This window comes from Phyllopteryx taeniolatus, unplaced genomic scaffold (genome assembly GCF_024500385.1).
Source record: "Phyllopteryx taeniolatus isolate TA_2022b unplaced genomic scaffold, UOR_Ptae_1.2 contig_87, whole genome shotgun sequence".
In the NCBI taxonomy this organism is placed as follows: domain Eukaryota; kingdom Metazoa; phylum Chordata; class Actinopteri; order Syngnathiformes; family Syngnathidae; genus Phyllopteryx; species Phyllopteryx taeniolatus.
The window spans coordinates 36326-56703 of NW_026903855.1; the positions used below are offsets into that span (position 1 = coordinate 36326).

General features: G+C 41.6%; 2 non-coding genes and 1 pseudogene across 2 annotated transcripts; all 3 read right to left on the reverse strand.

Moving 5' to 3' along the window:
• Nucleotides 1-3825: 3825 nt before the first annotated feature.
• Nucleotides 3826-3945, reverse strand: LOC133474050 (5S ribosomal RNA; annotated as a pseudogene).
• A 15204-nt stretch (nt 3946-19149) lies between these two features.
• Nucleotides 19150-19222, reverse strand: trnak-uuu (transfer RNA lysine (anticodon UUU)). The gene has a single exon. It is a non-coding gene; the product is annotated as a tRNA-Lys (tRNA).
• An 854-nt stretch (nt 19223-20076) lies between these two features.
• trnak-uuu (transfer RNA lysine (anticodon UUU)) lies at nt 20077-20150 on the reverse strand. The gene has a single exon. It is a non-coding gene; the product is annotated as a tRNA-Lys (tRNA).
• Nucleotides 20151-20378: the final 228 nt, after the last annotated feature.

Below are 20378 nucleotides of genomic sequence, written 5' to 3' on the forward strand. Positions count from 1 at the left end.
TAAATAACATTTGCCTCTCTTAAACGGGTCTTATCTGTCCAAATACTTATGCAATGTTTGAAGTGAGAAAGGCGGCACGGTGGCCGACTGGTTAGAGCGTCAGCCTCACAGTTCTGAGGTGCGGGGTTCAATCCCCGTCCCCGCCTGTGTGGAGTTTGCATGTTCTCCCCGTGCCTGCGTGGGTTTTCTCCGGGCACTCCGGTTTCCTCCCACATCCCAAAAACATGCATTAATTGGAGACTCTAAATTGCCCGTAGGCATGACTGTGAGTGCGGATGGTTGTTAGTTTCTATGTGCCCTGCGATTGGCTGGCAACCAGTTCAGGGTGTACCCCGCCTCCTGCCCGATGACAGCTGGGATAGGCTCCAGCACGCCCGCGACCCGAGTGAGGAGAAGCAGCTCAGAAAATGGATGGATGGATGAAGTGAGAACTGGGATCCATGAGAGGTTTGAAGTCCGGAAGCTTCGGCACCGTTGGGGAAGAGGACGGGAACATGTCACACAGCAAATACTGTAGGAGCAAAAGGGGCAAATAAAATTTCAGGTTCGACATTATTCAGACCCGACCGTGTCAAAATATCATCCGATTGGTGAACCGAAATGCAACAGGCGCGTATCAATCTCACTATGTCACCACACGCCAGGCTCATGTTGTCCGTCAACTTTTTCAGCCCCTGGATCCAAATTACACCAACAGCAGCCAGTCCGGGCAGCCGTTTCTGTAAAAACTCAACATTTTTTAAAGACAATTTTTGTATATTTATCCACCTTTTTGAATGTGGGCTCGTGCGGAATTGATAGGAGTTTTATTTCCCCTCTACAAATGGTCTGCCATTTGAGCCGCCCCCTTGACCGGCAATGCCGGTTATAGTGACGTCACTGGGGCCGTTTTTGGAAAGGTCCGTAAATTGTATTTAGCGGGGGAATTTGTCGCTCTTATTTTTTCTTCGCTGAACAGCTGCCATGGCAGGGCACACCACACAAATCTCATACATTTTTCTACTCAATTTTTCATTCTCTTCTATTTTCTTATTCAAATCTCTTTTCTCTCTCCACCCTGCAGCATCCAACTTTTCCTTCCTCTTTGTTTCCCTTTCAGAATAACCTCTCTGTTACGTGAAACAACTTACATTCCTTTTTCTTTTCCACTTTGCCCACACACTTCTTAATCCTGTTTGTTTCTTTTTCTGCCTTTCTCTTTCAATCCACAAATCCGACACATATCACATTCATTACCTCGACACTCGACTGTCCAATTCACAACCCCAAGTTTTGGTGGCACACTCATCTTGTTCTAAATCGGTTTTTGGGGGTCCCAAAAGCCCCGTCTACCAAAACGTTACAATTTGAAACCGCGTCCGATTTCAAGTCAGTCTACGACGGGACAAGTAGGTACCTTGTTACCCTACTTCTAGGATTTTCTCTGATCCTGGTCTCTCAGGTACCTTGTTACCCTGACGTCAGGTCCTCCGTTACCCTGACTTTTAATTATGCAATTTTAACAACACGTCTTATTAACTATTGACAACAAAACAACTGTACCACAAGTCTCCCAAATTTCGCCATTTCCAATGTGCAGAATTCATGATATTATCAAACAGGCTTCTGCTCACCTTTTTTATTTCGGTGCACCGGGGAGATTTGCAGTCCAACTGAATTCCTGTCCGCTCCTCTGTCTTTTTATCTAATGTCCTTTCAGGATCACGTCGGGCTCACCATTTAAAGGAACCTGTGTTTTAAAATCTCCTAACTCCCGTGGTTCCAAGCGTGTTCGTTTTCGTGAAAGAACTTCGTTCACAACAATGTATCAAAACCAACCAATTTATTCCTGACAGAGGAGTCTATACATTTGCAGAGCTCTGGGTTCATAACTACCCTATCTTATCCTTAGCAGATAAAGTAGTCGAACTAAAACTATCTGATTCTACCCCAGACTTATGCAATGTTTCAAACGGGCCAGTATGTAATCGCTGTCGTCTGATTGGTCCGTAATCTGACGTCATCGTTGTCCTGCAGAATGATGACCATTTGATCTGGCTCCAGACTTCTGCTCCAGGTGTCGCCTGCAGATGTCGGCTCACATTCCTGCATTCAATGTTTATAGTGGCTCCCCGCAGTTCCTTTCTTCCTTGAGACGTGTCTCCAAATACCCCCCGATGGGGCCAAATACCCCTATACTCCAATACACATTCTCTTCCAAACTAGTTAGAATTACACATTACAATATAAAGTATTCTATATTCCCTTCAGTATACAAGCATAGTTCGTCTTAGTCGAGTTCCTGTACTACATCCACTGCAGATCTACATTTTTCGAAATTGGTACTTCATTGAAGCCTCAACATCCATCGCTACTTTACTGCACTAAAACATTTATCAAATCTTTGTGTCCGGGTAAACTTGTCTAGATGCATTTTGAATCTTCCCAAGTTAGTTTAGCCTATCTTAGCTTGCTAGCCGCAAACAAAGAGACACATTTGTGAGCAACAGATCGCTAAACAAAGACCCAGTGTGACGATAAAGTGTTGTGATTGTTGTGTCAAATGTGTGCAAGTACAACAGCAAAGTACGTGGCGGTACTTTCTGTACCAAAAGCGAAAAACGAGCGACAACGTCAACCACTGGACGCTGTTTTCAGGCAGCCTCGAGATGGTTCGCTACAGTTGCTCGTTACCTGTTGGATCTATCTTGCCCAACACCTATAAAAAATAGGACACAAAGGAATGAAAACGCTTGTTTCTTTTTGCTCATGAGGAGAACATGTGGGAGATTGTTCAATTTCATTCTCCTATCATGGTCTAAACAATCTCCCCCGTTGCTCCTGTATTTATTTGAAATAGGGAGGTATCTAAGTTACAAGACATAACATACTAAGGGGAGGGTTTCAAAGTGAAGACATGAGACCAACACACGGCCACGTGTCCTTGGTCAAGGTGCCCCTCTCTGACGATTCCCGCTGAGTCATCTTCCCGAAGGCGAGACATCTTCCTTTCCCCCACGGTCAGCAAGCAACCATCAAAATCGTCCATAATACTAATGCAAGCTAAGCAAATAAATGATAACTTCTACAATGTATTTAACATTACCTGTTAAAATGCAGTCAGTATTGTCATCCAATAATTTGAGGCACTTAGTCTAGTGTGAAACCAGACGGCGGGGTGGGGGTTTAACTCCGCTCATACGCTAGTGCTTGTCTTTGGCCTCATTGCCACATCCCACAATGTTTAGGTTCACTCATGTGATTATGTCTCCAAAGTATTTTCTGTCAAATGGCTATCCGTTGTCGCACGAGAGGGGCTCCAAGTACCGGAGACAAATTCCTTGTATGTTTCTGACAGACTCATTAAATAAAGATTCTAATTTTGATTCTGCTGATTCTGATTGAATTTACTCTATCTAATATACTCCTACTAATACTGCCATTCACTCGACTGTAATGTATTCCTCGGAAGTGGTTCGGGTTCATAAACCGTGGCTTTGAGGTCCACACAATAATGTGCAATAATTACGTATCATTTAAAGATCCATACCTTCGTATCCTTAGCCTCGAGCTAATTAAAAGCACTGATGTGATAAAATTGTGACGTATCACGTGATACTAATATATATATATAGATAGATATATAGATATATAGATATAAGTGTGTATATATATATATATTTTTTTTTTTACTGTCGGAAAAGGAGAAACGGGATGTTTAAAAAAGGTACGTGAAGATTCTGTCTCCTAATAAAGAGACGGTAAGTCATAAGAGAGAGAAGGACTGCATTATAATTTAGGTCAACCACCGATAAGAAAACGATTCCACGAGAATCTAAAGTGAAAAACTTACAGCACCTGGTATTCCCAGGCAGTCATCCCATCCACGTACTAACCAGGCACACCCCTGCTTAGCTTCCGAGATGAGACGAGATCGGGCGTTCTCATGGTAGTATGGCCGTAAGCCATGTGCTTACCTGAAAAGCACATTTCGCTTAAAAATATCTCGAGCGGATCGCGTCATTTTTTATTCTCCAATTGTTGGCTGGTCAATTTTGGATTTTTTTGTGTGGATGATGCAAACTCATTCTCAACACTACAAATGTGTGATCAGATCATAGATTTTGAAAAGTTAACACACTAGAGAATTTGAGAACTTGCACGCCGCCAAAACTCAGACAAGAGCATGCAAAATCGTCTTGGACCCTCCACATCCTGGTCACCAACTCTTTAGAAACAGAATCATCTTTATTTGCCATGTATCTCCAAAAAACACACAAGGAATTTGTCTCTGGTAGTTGGAGCCGCTCTAGTACGACAGTCAATTGACAGAGAACACTTTTGAGACATAAAGACGTTGACAAAAAACAGTCACTGAGCAATTAAGGGTTGCTAGTTATCTGGTAATGCCGGTACATTTTGCAATTGTGCAAAAAGATGCAGAGTCCTCTCGCATTTAGAGCAGTTCAAAAGACTATTATTGCAATAGTCCGATGCAATGACCATTGTGCAAAGGGCGCCGAGACTTCAAGCGAGTAGTGCGATAATCTGGGACAATGTTTATTGTGCAAATGTTGCAGATTCTCTTCAATCATTGTGCAATTGGAGCAGATGCTACTTGCATGAGTGGCCAGTATTGGTCAACAACAGATATGCAAATAGTGCAGCGTGGCGAGACTACTACAGTGAGTGCACGAGTAATATATAATTGTCTTCTTCCAGCTCCTTCCCCCAGGCAAGTGCTATCGAACAATGCAAACTAAAACTAGCAGACATTCCAACACCTTCGTCCCACTTACCGTTAACTTCTTAAACAGTTCACTTACAATTGCATTGTAACATGCTGCCAATTTGTCTTGAGATTGTTGTCCCATCTCTGTCGGGCCAATTATACATTATTTTTGCATTCACTGTAGTAGTCTCGCCACTCTGTACAATTTGCATATCTGTTGTTGACCAATACTGGCCACTCATGTGCTTGAGAAGTATCTGCACCATTAGCAAAATGGACACTGTTCCAGATTATCACACTACGATTCACTTTATACTGCTTAAATTTCTCAAAGTCTCTTCACGTTTTGCACAATTGTCACTGTACCAGATTATTGCTCGATCAGTCATTTCAAATTGCTCTAAATTGCTAGAGGACTCTGCATCATTTGCACAATTGTCAAAAAATGCCATTCACTCGACTGTAATGTATTCCTCGGAAGTGGTTCGGGTTCATAAACCGTGGCTTTGAGGTCCACACAATAATGTGCAATAATTACGTATCATTTTGTTAAATATATTATCGAAGTTATAATTTATTTGCTTAGCTTGCATTAGTATTATGGACGATTTTAGATGTCTCGCCTTCAAAAAGAAGACTCAGCATCATCCGATGGAAGGGCGCCTGGACCAAGGACGTGATCGGATGTGGTCGGGTCGTGACAGGTGTTGGTCCAATGTTCGAACTTGCACGCTGCCAAAACTCAGACAAGAGCATGCAAAATCCTCTTGGACCCTGCACATCCTGGTCACCAACTCTTCAGAAACAGAATCATCTTTATTTGCCATGTATGTCCAAAAAACACACAAGGAATTTGTCTCTGGTAGTTGGAGCCGCTCTTGTACGACAACAGACAGTCAATTGACAGAGAACACTTTTAAGACATAAAGACGTTGACAAAAAACAGTCACTGAGCAATTAAGGGTTGCTAGTTATCTGGTAATGCCGGTTCATTTTTTTTTTGACAATTGTGCAAAAAGATGCAGAGTCCTCTAGCATTTAGAGCAGTTCGAAAGACTAATATTGCAATAGTCCGGTGCAATGACCATTGTGCAAAGGGCGCCGAGACTTCAAGGGAGTAGTGCGATAATCTGGGACAATGTTTATTGTGCAAATGTTGCAGATTCTCTTCAATCAGTGTGCAATTGGAGCAGATGCTACTGGCATGAGTGGCCAGTATTGGTCAACAACAGATATGCAAATAGTGCAGCGTGGCGAGACTACTACAGTGAATGCACGAGTCATATAAAATTGTCTTCTTCCAGCTTCCAAAAATAAAAAATAACACAAAATTTGCATCGACATGACCACATTACCGGTAACCTTTCATTGCTCAGTGACTCTCTGTACTTTGGTCTAATGTGATTATGTCTCCAAAGTATTTTCTTTCAAATGGCTATCCATTGTCGCGCGAGAGGGGCTCCAAGTACCGGAGACAAATTCCTTGTATGTTTCTGACATACTCGGCAAATATAGAGGATTCTTATTTTGATTCTGCTGATTCTGATTGAATTTGCTCTATCTAATCTACTCCTACTAAAACTGCCATTCACTCGACAATAATGTCTTCCTCGGAAGTGGTTCGGGTTCATAAACCGTGGCTTTGAGGTCCACACAATAATGTGCAATAATTACGTATCATTTAAAGATCCATACCTTCGTATCCTTAGCCTCGAGCTAATTAAAAGCACTGATGTGATAAAATTGTGACGTATCACGTGATACTAATATATATATCTATATATCTATATAGATATATTCTTCTTTTCCTTTCGGCTTGTCCCGTTAGGGGTCGCCACAGCGCGTCATCCTTTTCCATGAGAGCCTATCTCCTGCATCCTCCTCTCAAACACCAACTGCCATCATGTCTTCCCTCACGACATCCATCAACCTTCTCTTTGGTCTTCCTCTAGCTCTCTTGCCTGGCAGCTCCATCCTCATCATCCTTCTACCAATATACTCACTCTCTCTCCTCTGGACCATTGAAGTCTGCTCTCTCTAACTTTGTCTCCAAAACATCGAACCTTGGCTGTCCCTCTGATGAGCTCATTTCTAATTTTATCCAACCTGGTCACTCCGAGAGCGAACCTCAACATCTTCATTTCCGCCACCTCCAGCTCTGCTTCCTGTTTTCTCTTCAGTGCCACTGTCTCTAATCCATACATCATGGCTGGCCTCACCACTGTTTTATAAACTTTGCCCTTCATCCTAGCAGAGACTCTTCTGTCACATAACACACCTGACACCTTCCTCCACCCGTTCCAACCTGCTTGGACCCGTTTCTTCACTTCCTGACCACACTCACCATTGCTCTGGACGGTTGACCCCAAGTATTTAAAGTCCTCTACCTTTGCCATCTCTTCTCCCTGTAGCCTCATTCTTCCCCCACCACCCCTCTCATTCATGCACATATATTCTGTTTTACTTCGGCTAATCTTCATTCCTCTTCTTTCCAGTGCATGCCTCCATCTTTCTAACTGTTCCTCCAGCTGCTCCCTGCTTTCACTGCAGATCACAATGTCATCTGCAAACATCATGGTCCACGGGGATTCCAGTCTAACCTCATCTGTCAGCCTATCCATCACCACTGCAAAAAGGAAGGGGCTCAGGGCTGAACCCTGATGCAGTCCCACCTCCACCTTAAATTCTTCTGTCACACCGACAGCACACCTCACCGCTGTTCTGCTGCCCTCGTACATGTCCTGTATTATTCTAACATACTTCTCTGCCACTCCAGACTTCCGCATGAAGTACCACAGTTCCTCTCTGGGTACTCTGTCATAGGCTTTCTCTAGATCTACAAAGACACAATGTAGCTCCTTCTGACCTTCTCTGTACTTTTCCATCAACATCCTCAAGGCAAATAATGTATCTGTGGTACTCTTTCTAGGCATGAAACCATACTGTTGCTCGCAAATACTCACTGCTGTCCTGAGTCTAGCCTCCACTACTCTTTCCCATAACTTCATTGTGTGGCTCATCAACTTTACTCCTCTATAGTTGCCACAGCTCTGCACATCACCTTTGTTCTTAAAAATGGGCACCAGTACACTTTTCCTCCATTCCTCAGGCATCTTCTCACGCACTAGAATTCTATTGAACAAGCTGGTCAAAAACTCCACAGCCACCTCTCCTAGATGCTTCCATACCTCCACAGGAATGTCATCAGGACCAACTGCCTTTCCATTTTTCATTCTCTTTAATGCCTTTCTAACTTCCCCCTTACTAATCATTGCCACTTCCTGGTCCACCACACTTGCCTCTTCTACTCTCCCTTCTCTATCATTTTCCTCATTCATCAACTCCTCGAAGTATTCTTTCCATCTACCTAGCACACTGCTGGCACCAGTCAACATATTTCCATCTCTATCCTTAATCACCCTAACCTGCTGCACATCCTTCCCATCTCTATCCCTCTGTCTGGCCAGCCTGTATAGATCCTTTTCTCCTTCTTTAGTGTCCAACCTGCCATACATGTCATCATATGACTCTTGTTTTGCCTTTGCCACCTCTACCTTTGCCCTGTGTCGCATCTCAATGTATTCCTTTCGCCTCTCCTCGGTCCTCTCAGTGTCCCACTTCTTCTTAGCTAACCGTTTTCCTTGTATGATTTCCTGTACTGTGAGGTTCCACCACCAAGTCTCCTTCTCTCCTTTCCTGCCAGAAGATACACCAAGTACTCTCCTGCCTGCTTCTCTGATCACCTTGGCTGCAGTGGTCCAGTCTTCTGGAAGCTCTTCCCGTCCACCGAGAGCCTGTATCACCTCTTCCCGAAAAGCTGCACAACACTCGTCCTGTCTCAGCTTCCACCACATGGTTCTCTTCTCTGCCTTTGTCTTCCTAATTTTCCTCCCCACCACCAGAGTCATCTTACACACCACCATCCTATGCTGTCTAGCCACACTCTCCCCTACCACTACCTTACAGTTGGTAACCTCCTTCAGATTACATCGTCTGCACAAGATGTAATCCACCTGTGTGCTTCTACCTCCGCTCTTGTAGGTCACCCTATGTTCGTGCCTCTTCTGGAAAAAAGTGTTCACTACAGCCATTTGCATCCTTGTTGCAAAGTCTACCACCATCTGTCCCTCCAAGTTCCTTTCCTGGATACCGTACTTACCCATCACTTCTTCATCACCCTTATTACCTTCACCAACATGTCCATTACAATCTGCACCAATTACGACTCTCTCTCTGTCTGGGATGCTCAGAACTACATCATCTAGCTCCTTCCAGAATTTCTCTTTCACCCCTAGGTCACATCCTACCTGTGGGGCATAGCCACTAATCACATTACACATAACACCCTCAATTTAAAATTTCAGCCTCATCACTCGATCTGATACTCTTTTCACCTCCAAGACATTCTTAGCCAACTCTTCTTTTAAAATAACCCCGACTCCATTTCTCTTCCCATCTACACCATGGTAAAATAATTTAAACCCTGCCCCTAAACTTCTAGCCTTACTGCCTTTCCACCTGGTCTCCTGGACACACAATATATCAACCTTTCTCCTAATCATCATGTCAACCAACTCCCGAGATTTTCCTGTCATAGTCCCAACATTCAAAGTCCCCACATTCAGTTCTAGGCTCTGTGTTTTCCTCTTCTCTTTCTGCCGAAGAACCCGCTTTCCACCTCTTCTTCTTCTTCTTCTTTGACTTCGACTTCGACCCACAGTAGCTGAATTTCCAACAGCGCCCTGCAGGTTGACGGCGCCGGTGGCGGACGTTGTTAACCCGGGCCACGACCGATCCGGTATGGAATTCTTTGGATGAACGCTCATATTTGTTTGGCAAGGTTTTAAGCCGGATGCCCTTCCTGACGCAACCCTCTGGATTTATCCGGGCTTGGGACCGGCCTACAGTTTGCACTGACTTGTGCCCCCCATAGGGCTGCATTATACTAATATATATATATAGATAGATATATAGATATATGTGTGTATCGATTATTATTATTTTTTTTTACTGTCGGAAAAGGAGAAACGGGATGTTTAAAAAAGGTACGTGAAGATTCTGTCTCCTAATAAAGAGACGGTAAGTCATAAGAGAGAGAATGACCGCATTATAATTTAAGTCAACCACTGATAAGAAAACGATTCCACGAGAATCTAAAGTGAAAAAGCTTACAGCACCTGGTATTCCCAGGATGTCTCCCATCCAAGTACTAACCAGGCCCACCCCTGCTTAGCTTCAGAGATCGGACGAGATCGGGCTTTCTCAGGGTAGTAAAATATCATATTTCGCTTAAAAATATCTCGAGCGGATCGCGTCATCTTTATTCTCCAATTGTTGGCTGGTCTATTTTGGATTTTTTTGTGTGGATGATGCAAACTCATTCTCAACACTACAAATGTGTGATCAGATCATAGATTTTGAAAAGTTAACACACTAGAGAATTTGAGAACTTGCACAATAATGTGCAATAATTACGTATCATTTTGTTAAATATATTGTCGAAGTTATAATTTATTTGCTTAGCTTGCATTAGTATTATGGACGATTTTAGATGTCTCGCCTTCAAAAAGAAGACTCAGCATCATCCGATGGAAGGGCGCCTGGACCAAGGACGTGATCGGATGTGGTCGGGTCGTGACAGGTGTTGGTCCAATGTTTTGTGTTGTGTCTTATTGCTTAGAACACTATGCCTGGGAAAAAACCCTCCTATTTTCAAATATTTTGTGTTGTGTCTTATTGCTTAGAACATGATGACTTGTAAATCCCTCCTATTTCAAATAAATGCAGGAGCGACGGGGGAGATTGTTTAGAGCGTGTTGAGAGGCTGTGATCTGAACAATCTCCCATACGCCCTCCTCATGAGAAAGAGAAACCAGCTTCTTCATTCCTTTTGTGTCTATTTTTTATAATGTTGGGTAAGATAAATCTAACATAAATTGGTCCTTCGAGCCGGATGTCAACAGACCCGAAGATTCCAGTTGTGGAGCCGACATCCAGTTAAGAGACCATGGCCACGGCAATTGAGACCCTTTCCGGGACTGGTCTTCGTTCTTCTCAACTGGGATCTGAAGGTTGACGACAATCCACAGGATTGAAGACGACTTTGGTGAGTTAAATTTTAAAAACATTTTTAGGAAAAAAGGATTAAAAGAGTGAGTGAATTGCGCGACGAAGAAGTCTGCGGCAGAATAAACCTTGTGTAATACTAGTCACTGGCAAGTGGTAAGAAGGATGGCGGAGTCCAACAAATTCCGCGAGGATGGCGGAGTCCTGTACGTACTTAAATTCCATGTTTCTGTGTTTCCGTGTTTTCGTGTGTTTATAAAAACGTTACTAATATCGTGTGAATGTGTAAAAGTATGAATGTATAAGACTGGATTGTAAGTGACAACTGGTTTTGGAAGCAGAGGCAAGAATTCTCCGCCCCAACTGGGGTAGAAGCTTGAGAATTACCAAAACTCAGACATTTATTGTCACCCTGTCATTTTTGAATAAAGTCAGTATTTAGGTCACTCTAGGTGCAAATGAACTGACTTCCAAATTCACAAAAATGGGAATAAATAACAGTAAACCGGATCCAAAAATAGGCCTAACGTGTAAAGATTGGAAATATGTTCAACTCTAAAACCTTTCCAAAATAGAACATTTAAACACGTGGATAACCAAATACGGTTTTGCTGGCCAGCTAAATTCGCAAAAAATAGTTCAACTTCAAAACAAAATAAAGTGTCGACACAAAAATGATATATCACAAATACAAAAAGATGGATTTGACGACTTCCTCTTCTGGTTAAACATGGCATCTAAAAGAGAAAAAGGAAGGGAGAATAAGAAACACTTAACAAATGAACAAAAAGAGCAGGAAGGTAGACATAAAAATATGTTGTTTCAAAGACAGGAAGATGACGAGACAGGACCAATAATAAGAATTAGCGAGAAAAAGATGATTGAAGAAAGTTGTAAAAAAAATGAGGAAACAAAAGCATCAGCACCCTTGTACCCGGTTTTGCCACCTCATGAACTTCCTCCAAATCAAGAGTCACAAACACAACACATTTTACGATCAGGAGGGGTACAAATGAATTGGTCTAAAACTATGGGAGAAACATTTTCTCCCATTCCCAAAATAACAAATATAACCTCAGACGAGGGAGACACGGATTTATATCCGATGATTGAGGTGGCAAATCCAAATGTACAAGAAGACCACAAAGAAACTTTTTTGGTCTGTAGGACCTGGACTAATGAGGATGTGAAAAAGGCCGTAGCCGGCATCACACCCTACAAAGTAGACATTGTCCAGTTTGTTGAGGAAATGGAAAATCTTAGACAATCTTATCATTTAAATGGAACAGAAACTCAACAAATTTGGATGACTGCAATGAGGCCTGATTGGCATCTTTGCCGAGGAGATTGGGACCCAAAACACCATGGTGTTATAATGCCACATAATGACAGAGAATTACAACATTGAGTTAGGGGTTTGATAGAGAGAACCACAGCCAGGTTCCGCAAAAGGGCAAATTACACGGAAATTAATAGGGTGAAACAAAAGGATGACGAACTTTTTGAAGAATATAGGGTTAGAATGACTGCTTGTTTTAAAGCAAACAGCGGCTTGAATGAGGATGCCAATCCTCAGGGCCCTTATCAACAACAGTTAAAAAATGCTTTACATGCGAATTCGAAAGAACACATTAACAGATGGGTAGATAAACATTGGATAAACCTAGCAACTGGCCCTCTGGAGGAATATGTTAATCATGCCCTCCATGCAGAAAGAGTGTTAGACAAAAAGAAAAAAAAGAAGATAGATGTCTTCCTCGACGAAGGAGCAGAAATATACTATCAAGGCAGAGAGAGAGAGAGAATTTTAGAGGACGCGGCAGAGGCCGTGGGAGAGTAAGATATGGTAGAAATTGAAATTATTATGATAATACCATCTGTTGGTGCTGTGGAAACAAAGGCCACATTGCACGTGACTGCCCTAATAAAAATAAAAGAGAATACGGACAAACTACCGCATGACTAAGCCAGCCTGCTTCCCAACTCAACAAATCCTCTTTTGTAAACATTACAGAGAATGAGGAGGTGGATTTCAATTTGCAGGACATTCTGAGTTTGGACACTGAAAAACCTGAAATAACTTTATCAGTAAATGGGAAAGAAATGAAATTTCTTTGCGATACAGGAGCATGTAGGACTGCATGTCGGGAAAAGATTCCAGGTTCCAAACTATTGGGACATAAGGCAATAGTTAGATCTGCAAATGGACAAATTACTTTTCCCATGGAACTTGAGCCTGTGTGGATTAGAGACCCACAGGGGAGAACTTGTAGAATTCCCATTTTCAAAGTCCTGGAGTGCCCTGTGAATTTGTTGGGAAGAGATGGCTTATTCCAACTAGGACTTGTACTCATTCCATTATCAAATGGAAATATTGTAGTGAAACGAAAACATGAATTAAAGAGAGAAGACCTCTATTTAACACTGGAAAGCAAAGAAAGTACATTCTATTACACAATCGATATCCCAGACAAACCACCGTTAAACATGGGAAAGGCCCTGTTGTCTGCAGCCTTGCATCTTATCACAGAAGTAGAAGATAAAAAAAAAATGTGATGAGCTGCATATAACTCTGTGGTACAAAAACACAGAAGGGCCAGACCTAGGTTATGAAAACAAGTTACGACATGCGACACCTAATGAGATTAGTGTAGATTATCTGTACTCAGACAATGAACCAAAAGTCGCGGCAGGAATTATTTTACCAGACAAATTAAAGGAACTGTATAAAAACACAAATGTCCCACATGTTTCATTGTGCAAAGATTATGAGTCACAGTGGAAACATATGGGAACATTAGTAAAACAAGGACAAGAGACAGATGATTGGCAACAACTAGAAAACAAACTGGAATACAGTGCATCAACTGGCCTAATTAGGAAGGCGATGTTTTGGACAATACAGGGTGATGAAGGGAAACACAAGCATCCTGTTTGATTAGACCAAATGATTCTCACTGAAATTGATAAGGAAATATTAAAACAAGTTCCAAAAAGATTATGGTCAACAGGACCATTTGATGTAGGCCTTATTAAAGGGGTTTTACCAGTACAAATTAGACCCAAAAAAGAATATAGACCAGGGATTCGTCAATATCCGTTAAAACCAGATGCACATGAAGGAATCAAACCGGTAATTGAAGCACTAATTAAGGCAGGAGTTATAGTGGAGTGTCCAGAATCACCATGTAACACACCATTTTTCCCGTAAAAAAGGCCCCACCTTCAGTGGGTTGGCGAATGGTACAAGACTTACAGGCAGTAAATTCTGCAGTAATACAGAGAGCAGCATGCGTACCAGATCCACACACATTGTTAAATTCATTGAGACCAGATGCTACTGTGTTTACAGTGGTGGACATAAGTAATGCCTTCTTTTCTGTACCAGTAGAAAAGAACAGTAAATTTTGGTTTGCATTCACATTTGAGGGAAAACAATATACATTTACTAGATTACCACAAGGTTACTGTGAAAGTCCAACCATTTATTCACAAGTAATGAGAACAAGCATGTCTAAATTCACTCCCCCAGGAGGGAGCCAAATTTTACTCTATGTAGATGATGTTCTCCTGGCATCTCCAGATGGAGAGACATGCATCAAAGATTCATTGGCCTTACTGCATCATCTAGCAGAAGAGGGACATAAAGTTAACAAAAATAAATTGCAATGGTGTAAAAGGCAAGTCAAATATCTAGGCCATAATTTAAGTGTAGGAGGAAGGACTATATTAGAAGACAGAAAAGCTATAGTCTTAAAAGCCCCTAAACCACAGATGAAGAAACATATGATGTCATTTTTAGGTCCAAACTATGCAGAAATTGTTGCACCATTGTCAAAATTTATGTATGAAGCCAACCTTAAAATGACATCACTTGTTCAATGGAATACAGAGGCAGAAAAGGCCTTCTGTGACATTAAACAACATTTGGTGTCCAGTACTGCGCTGGCCCTTCCAAATTATGATAAACCATTCATTCAAATGGTAGATTGTAAAAACTATTACATGACCTCCGTACTCACACAACAATACGGTGATAAGCTAAGACCAATAGCTTATTTTTCGACTAAATTGGACAGCGTTACGTGTGCATTACTGCATTGTGTCAGAGCAGTTGTGGCAGCTTCGATGGCAGTAGAGAGCAGTTCCACGATTGTGTTATTTCATCCATTAACTCTTAAAGTCCCACATACAGTGTCTGCTCTCCTATTGCAAACCAATATGACGTTTTTATCACCTGCAAGACATTTATCTTGCATGGCCATCTTGCTGTCACAACCACATTTGACTGTTGAGCGATGCACAATCTTAAATCCACCCACACTAATACCCTTACCTGATGAAGGCACGCAGCATGATTGTCAGGAATTGGCTGAACAAACTGGTAAATGTAGAGGTGATTTGAAAGATCACCCGTTAAGTGACGGACAGGTTCTATATGTAGATGGTTCGTCGAAAAAAGATGAACTAGGGAAGATAAAAACAGGATACGCGGTGGTAACTGACATAATCCGTAAGGGCAATTGCGACCTACTAGATGTCAATTCCCAGTGCCAACATACCCCTTCCAACGCATTCACATGGATTACATAGAATTAAGTAATCCTATAGTAAGTGAGGGAAAGAAGTACTGTTTGGTTATCATAGATGCATTTTCTAAATGGATCAAATTATTCTCAACAAAATCACCTGATGCTCTGACGGTGGCAAAAGCACTATGTAAAGACATCATTCCAAGATATGGCATATCTGAAACCATTTACAGCGATAATGGGACTCATTTTGTAAATCAAATAATCAATAAAATAGGAACCATGTTCCACATCAATTTGAAAAACCATTGTGCTTACCACCCTCAGAGTGCAGGTCTAGTGGAAAGAATGAATGGCACAATAAAAACTAGACTGAAAAAATGTATGGAAGAGACAGGAAGGTCATGGACACAGTGTCTTGACCTCGTTAAAATGTACATCAACATTACAAGCACCACAGGTTTAACACCTTACGAAACACCTTCTGTTGTTTAAACAAAAATGGGAACTTGATGACGAAACAAACTTAGCTGATTACATGAGAAAGTTGTTAGAGAAACAAAATGATTTAAAAGTATCTGCTGAAAGTAAACATGTTTCCCAGCAGGAAACCAAGTTGGTTGGACCAGGAGACTGGGTCGTAATTCGAAGCATCAAAAAGAAGCACTGTCATTCACCAAAGTGGGAAGGACCGTATCAAGTGTTATTGACAACTCCAACAGCCCTAAAAATAGCAGAAAGAAATACATGGGTTCATTTAACACACTGTAAAAGAGTCATTTCAGCTGAGTACTCAAATAGGGAAGGTGAGCAAAAGTCTGATAACGGAGCGGGAGCAGATGTGTAGATTCTGAAAACGCTTGCTGGTCAGTGAAGAAAAAAGACACCAACCCGTTTTGTGAGAACTCAGCAGAATGGCACACCCACGTTGGTTACGAGATTCGATAAGTTGTTACGTAGCAACTTTGGCTACTATGGTGTTGGTTTTGTTTATGTGGTACATGGGACGTCCCACCCTAAATGATACAACCATTTTTTTAGATAGAAAATCACCTACCAGCTGGACCAATATGACGAACCCAATAATGGAAAATTTTGAATCATTAACTCGTATCAAAAGGAGTACAGCTGATGATCAGAACTGTGGGCATAGCCTCCAAACGCGGCAAACCGGTTTAATATTTTGTGCCCCCCAAAATCAAACTGCTTTAATCATAATTCCATATGCGGCTCTCACCGATGATGCTCAAGATAATGGGCAGAATTGGGGATTTGGATATGACTGGTATGCAACTATAGGCTTTGGATGGGAACACCTCATTGGTGAAACAGGTTATGATTGGTCCAGTTGGTCACTAAAAAAAGCAAAAGAACATAGAAAGAAGTTTAACATAAGCAAAACGGCCCATAGTTTAATATTGAATTACAAATCAAGTCACCCAGTGTGTTTGATGATGAGCTTGTGGGCATATTCTGGCGGAAAAGATCCCCAATTCTGAGGAGCATTGTGTTATGGGAACCGTGTTAAACCAGAAATGCCATTGAAAACTTCAAGAAAGGTGGACAAATTTTAATGGTTAACAACATAACTACTGATGATTGGTTCCTTGTTTTCACAGGAGTTTCAGGACAAAATAACAATTGGTTACTATTGGTGGAACAAGCAGCAAATGTAGCGAGAAAAGATTGTGTGGTTTGCATGGGTCCCAGGCTTTTGTTGCGCATAGTTCCGGCACAATTATCACAAGATTGTATTATTCCATTAATGAACGCTACTGTACCAACTGAGAGGTGTAAATCATGGGATCCTATATATCCCGTAACAAAAGCAGATAAACACAAACCAATGTGTTCTACTTTAGTAGCACCAAATAATTTCACTTGTATAAACATGATTAGTAAACGAAAAAAATTAGGACCACTGAACGACACACAGTGTAAAGTAACCTTAAAGGTCGGACCAAATTTTGTGCCAGTATCACGGAGCGACATCTGGTGGTGGTGCGGAGATGATAGACTGTTTGATAGATTACCTAAAGATATATCTGGATTGTGCGTTATTATCACTTTGATATTGCATGTGTCAGTATACCCTATGCCTGTTCAAGATTTAATGGAAAGGGCACCAATGTTTTTGTCCAATCTAGAACATAGACAAAAAAGAGATTTATCCTGGCAGAGGCAAAATTATCCAACATAAAACATACATCGACGCCATAGGTGTTCCTCGTGGGGTTCCTAATCAATACAAATTAGCTGACCAAGTTGCAGGAGGATTTGAATACTTCATATGCTGGTGGTGTACGATAAATAAAAATGTTGATGGGATAAACTATATCCACTTCAATATACAGAGATAAGGAAATTGGACTCAGAGTGGGTTGGAAGCTGTGCACGAGCAGCTCAAGGACGTTCCAAAACCACATAGCTGTCGACATGCTCCTCGCAAGAGAGGGAGGTGTTTGCGGTATGTTTGGAGAACAAACAATACTGCTTCAGATGGCAGCTTGACCAGAGCCATCGATGGTCTACGGACCCTCAATCAACACTCCTTGTGGGACAGCTGGATGGACGTTTTTGGTAAATACAAAACCCTAATTTCACCAATATTGATATCAATTGCTGTTTTTGCAGCCATTCTGACATTGTGTGGATGTTATTGTACCCCATGCATTCGGGCTTTAATCAGTAGATTAATTACCACAGCAATTACCCCCATAGAGGAACCGTATGGAGCAGATGTATCCTTTATTGGAGGTTGATAATGATGATAATGATGATGATGATGATGTTGTTTTACCTGATTTGTTTCCTGATCCAGATGATTACGATGTTTAAACGACAACATTCATATATGACAAGTTTACTCTGAGTGTAAATGTATTTGTTTCATAAAAATGATTCTACAGTTAAAACAAATCGAAATGAAGTGACTGTAAAATGATATGAGAATTTGTGCAAATACATGATAAACAGGAGGGAAATGTTAAATATATTGTAGAAGTTATCATTTATTTGCTTAGCTTGCATTAGTATTATGGACCATTTTGAGAAAGGAACATGTCTCGCCTTCAAGAAGATGACTCAGCAGGAATCATCAGAGAGAAGGACGTGGCCCGGACGTGGCAGGTGTTGGTCCCATGTTTTCACCATGAAACCCTACCCTTAGTGTGTTGTGTCTCGTAGCTTAGTACGTTATGTCTTGTAAACTTAGAAACCTCCCTATTTCAAATAAATACAGGAGCGACGGGAGAGATTGTTTAGAGCGTATTGAGAGGCTGTAATCTGAACAATCTCCCATACGCCCTCCTCATGAGACATTCCTTTTTGTGTCTATTTTTTATAATGTTGGGTAAGATAAATCCAACAATACCCAAGGTCAAAGTCAGAAAGTGAGAGGTGCATCGATGAATATGTGGTGGGTGTTTTGAAGTGTTCAAGTGTCTGAGTCTAAGTACCTACGTGATATTTAGTGAACAACTGCTTAAGAATTATCTCACCTGAACAGGTAACTCGAAACGGGACTTGAACCCTGGACCCTCAGATTAAAAGTCTAATGCTTCAACCGATTGAGCAATCCAGGAGATAGATTAAATGAGGGAGTGAGCTGAGGAGACGAGGTGCAAATTTAGCACAAGCAAGAAATTTGACACTGACTAAACAGGTCCTCGCAAGACAGAACATCAGATTAAAAACCAGGTATGCGAATGACCGAGATACCCAAGGTCAAACTGAGAGTGTGTGGTGCATAGATGAACATGTTGAGTGTTTTGAAGTGTTCAAGTGTCTGAGTGAAAGTCCCTGTGTAATATTTAGTGAACAACATCTTCAGAATTATGTCACCTGAACAGGGACTTGAACCCTGGACATTCAGATTAAAAGTCTGATGCTTTACCGACTGAGCTATCCAGGCTCTACAGACAATGAGGGAGTGAGTTGAAGAGACGAGGTTCAAATTAAGCACAAGCAAGAAATTTGACTGACGAAACAGGTTCTCGAAAGACAGAACATCAAATTAAAAGCCTGGTATGTGAATGACCGAGATACCCAAGGTCAAAGTCAGAAAGTGAGAGGTGCATCAATGACTATGTGGTGGGTGTTTTGAAGTGTTCAAGTGTCTGAGTGATATTTAGTGAACAACCTCTTAAAAAGTATGTCACCTGAACCGAGACTTGAACCCTTGAGCCTCAGATTAAAAGTCTGATGCTATACTGACTGAGATATCCAGGCTCTACTGGCAGTAAGAAATTTGACTGATGAAACAGGTACTCGAAAGACAGAACAAGCCTGGTATGTGAATGACCGAGATACCCAAGGTCAAAGTCAGAAAGTGAGAGGTGCATCGATGAATATGTGGTGGGTGTTTTGAAGTGTTCAAGTGTCTGAGTCAAAGTACCTGCGTGAAATTTAGTGAACAACTGCTTAAGAATTATCTCACCTGAACAAGTAACTCGAACAGGGACTTGAACCCTGGACCCTCAGATTAAAAGTGTAATGCTCAACCGACTGAGCATTCCAGGAGATAGAGTAAATGAGGGAGTGAGCTGAGGAGACAAGGTGCAAATTAAGCGCAAGCAAGAAATTTGACACTGACTAAACAGGTACTCGCAAGACAGAACATTAGATTGAAAGCCTGGTATGCGAATGACCGAGATACCCAAGGTCAAAGTGAGAGTGTGTGGTGCATAGATGAACGTTTTAGGTGTTCAAGTGTCTGAGTGAAAGTACCTGCATAATATTTAGTGAACAACTTCTTAAGATTTACGTCGCCTGAACAGGGACATGAACCCTCGACCCTCAGATTAAAAGTCTGATGCTCTACCAACTGAGCTATCCAGGGCCTGTTGTCAATGAGGAATGCAGTGAGGTGAGGATACTAGGTGCAAATTAAGCGCAAGTGGTTCTCAAAAGACAGAACATCAGATTAAAAGCCTGGTATCCTACTGACCTTAAGTGCAGCAGAAATGTTTTTGTAACCTTTGCCAGATCTGTGCCTTGCCACAATTCTGTCTCTGAGCTCTTCAGGCAGTTCCTTTGACCTCATGATTCTCCTTTGCTCTGTGAGCTGT